The sequence below is a fragment of the Drosophila mojavensis genome, unplaced genomic scaffold, assembly GCF_018153725.1.
Source record: "Drosophila mojavensis isolate 15081-1352.22 unplaced genomic scaffold, ASM1815372v1 contig_136, whole genome shotgun sequence".
Taxonomy (NCBI): Eukaryota; Metazoa; Arthropoda; class Insecta; order Diptera; family Drosophilidae; genus Drosophila; species Drosophila mojavensis.
Genome location: NW_025318667.1, coordinates 29,474,087 through 29,477,195, shown reverse-complemented (window position 1 = coordinate 29,477,195; position 3,109 = coordinate 29,474,087). Strand labels below are relative to the sequence as shown.

Below are 3,109 nucleotides of genomic sequence, written 5' to 3'. Positions count from 1 at the left end.
TTATGGTTTGGGGCTGCATATCCAGCCAATGAGTCGGTGAACTGGTATTCATTGAAAACACCATGAATGCCGAGCAATATCTTCAAATTTTGAAGTCAAATTTACGCCAAAGTGCAACCAAATTTGGCTTTATAACCGAAAATAGGTCAACTTTTAAATTTTACCAGGACAACGATCCTAAACATAAGGAGTATAATGTACGCAATTGGCTACTTTACAACTGTGGAAAGGTCTTGGATACACCACCCCAAAGCCCAGATCTCAACCCAATCGAACATGCATAGTCCTATTTGAAGAAAAAGGTTGAAACAAGGAATCCTACCAACCGTGGACAGCTAAAAGCTTTCATAATGGAGGAGTGGCAGAAGATACCTCTAGAATATATTCAAAACTTGGTCAACTCGATGAAAAGAAGACTCCAACATGTACATATTGCTAAAGGGGGCCATACTAAATATTAAGTTTTTCAAAATTATCTATAGTTAGTCTTACAATTTAAATTTAGAACAATATGTATAAAGTGTGTAAAGAGTTTCTTGACAGTGTCAAATATGAGTAATCTAAGTTTTTGTTGTTTTTTAAGTTTCACCCTTATTGTTTTTGTTTCTGTTTTTTATAATTTAATTTAAAAATATCTATCAAACAGTAACCCATTGAAAAAAATTACCTAAATTAAACAAAAACTCTTTATTTTTGCACATAAAGTAAAAAAATTGAGTTTTTTTCCACTGTGTAAAGTGTTTCTTGACAGACTGTATATAGACTGTCTAAAAGCAGACTCTCCATTGGGGAAGGAGTGATTTAGCTCCGCTGACCACAACCGCACAAGAAAAGATATGTTAACAGTTGGATTTGTCGCCTTCGCTAGAGAGACAAAGAAAGAAAACAAACTGTTTTCAAGCGCTGACTTTCCGCTCGAACATCGGCCATACTTTCATTTCAATTGGACACGTCGACCACAGATAACATTATTCTGAAAAATAATTGTGTCTCTAAAATAATTAATTAGTGCAAGTGCCAAGCTGTTTATTTATCGGTGAGATAGAACGGCTAACACTAAAAAAACAAGTAAGAGGCTCCCTGAACCCTCCAAGCTGGTATTCTATTCATTCTGCACTTCTTTTATGCATACATGCAAACATACGCATCCACACGTACGTATAAGCACACGCTCTGCTAAAGCACAAGTTTCTAGTACTTGGCTACCAAAAATCTGTAAAATTTATCGGATGAATTATCGAAAAAAATATGATAAACTGGCATTGCGTATGGTACAAACGAGTATGCATGTTTCAACTCTCTAGCTCTGATAACTTCTGAGATGGACGCACTCATACGCACGGACAGACAGACAAATAGAGATACAAATTATTAACAAAAAACACAAATTACAAAAAGGATTGCAAAAAGAGCAAATTATCAACAATACTTATTCTGTGTAGAAGCGATCGACTGAAGAAATCGCTACGAAAAGCAGCATTGAACACCAGAGAATGTAGAAGTCTTATCAGCACAGACGTAGAAAACCCCGAAATAAGCCCAGTTAAGGTGTCTGCAGCATCAAAACAGATTATTGGAACACATGTAAGTGATACTACTATTCGCAGTAGGTTAAAGGATGTTGACATAAACACCGCAGTGCAGCCTTTTACCAGATTTGGAGGTGGAACAGTAATGTTTTTCGGTTGCATGTCATACTATGGTTTTGGAGATTTGGTGCCAATAGAAGGCACTCTCAAGGATATCTCAGGATATCTACAGTCGGAAAAAAAGATTAGGTACGCGCCTTAAATCAACATTTATTTTAAAAAATACTCTTTAAATTATATGAACAATTATAAACTACGATTAGTTTACATATAAGAGAGGTATTTATTTATGAAATAGGCAAACAGAAATTAGTTTGCTTCATATATGACCTTTTTAGACGGGAAGGTGTATGCGAAATTGGCCGAACGATGGGGGCCACATCTGGAGTTGGGAAACTGGTATTTATAGATACCAAAATGGACAAGTATTACTATTTGAGAATATTGAAAGATAATCTCAATGAGAGCGCGACTCAGCTCCAGTTAGGTGAGGGCACTTATTACTTTCAACAAGATAATGACCCGAAACACACCACTTATCTGAAGGTGAAGGTGTGGTTTTGTATAATTCAAAGCAATTACATACTCCAGGCCTCAATCCAATTGAGCACATTTGGAATTTACTTGGTACAAGGATCCCTAATGTCGGCTTTGAGCTCCGAGTTGGTTAAACCAAACCAACCAAACCATTGGTACGGAGTATGCGTCGCCGACTGCTTGCAGTAATTGGTGCAAGAGATGGCCCTACTAAATATTAATACATAATTAGACTTAGTTTTTTTTAAGTGTACGAGAAACAATCTATTTCCAACCATTGACTGAGTATGGCAGTAAGATACTACTCCCTGCCATAAAAGATCAATACCCTCAAAGTTTTTGAGGGACTTAATCCAAGCCGTTCTACCCTGGCCTGCGCAAAGTCCGGACCTTAACATTATTGAAAATGTTTGGGAAATCTAAGATTATTATTCTGGCAAATAAAATACCCCCATCGGGTCGGTGTACTATTGAAATTATATTCTGTACTTTGTTTGGGCTATTTTTTAATTTAATTGACTCTCGTTTTTGTCAATAGCTTTAAGAAAATAAATAAATAAATAAATAAACAAGAACCAAAAACGCGATGATACCATCGAAGAAATGACCGAAATTTTGTCCAAACTAACAATTGACTTTGCCCGATTCTTGGTGGCATCAATTTCAGTCAAGCTTCAGGCTGTACAAGTGTACAGGTTTTAGGTGCTGATCTTGGAGCTCGGTATTTTGTGGGTGCAAAACATATTGCATCCTCAAAACGGCCCTATTGGAGAAATGGCCAAAAATATCCAGCGAAGTCACCCGAAAATTGTTGAACTCGATGGAATCACGCTTAAAAGAGGTGATTAAACAAAAAGGAGGGAAAAAATCCTAATTTGAGCATTTTTGGGCAATAAAGTCATTGAAAGTGAAGTGCACGGAATCAGCTGAGACATGGAAAAGGCCAGTTATTTTAGTATTCTTTAGATTTAAAAGTTATTTGT

At 36.5% G+C, this 3,109-nt stretch overlaps 1 long non-coding RNA gene across 1 annotated transcript; it reads left to right on the top strand.

Annotated features, from left to right (window-relative positions):
- The first annotated feature begins 524 nt into the window (after window positions 1–524).
- Window positions 525–2,605, top strand: LOC122757591. The gene is made up of 2 exons (XR_006357687.1): window positions 525–2,076; window positions 2,136–2,605. It is a non-coding gene; the product is annotated as an uncharacterized LOC122757591 (long non-coding RNA).
- The last annotated feature ends 504 nt before the right edge of the window (window positions 2,606–3,109 follow it).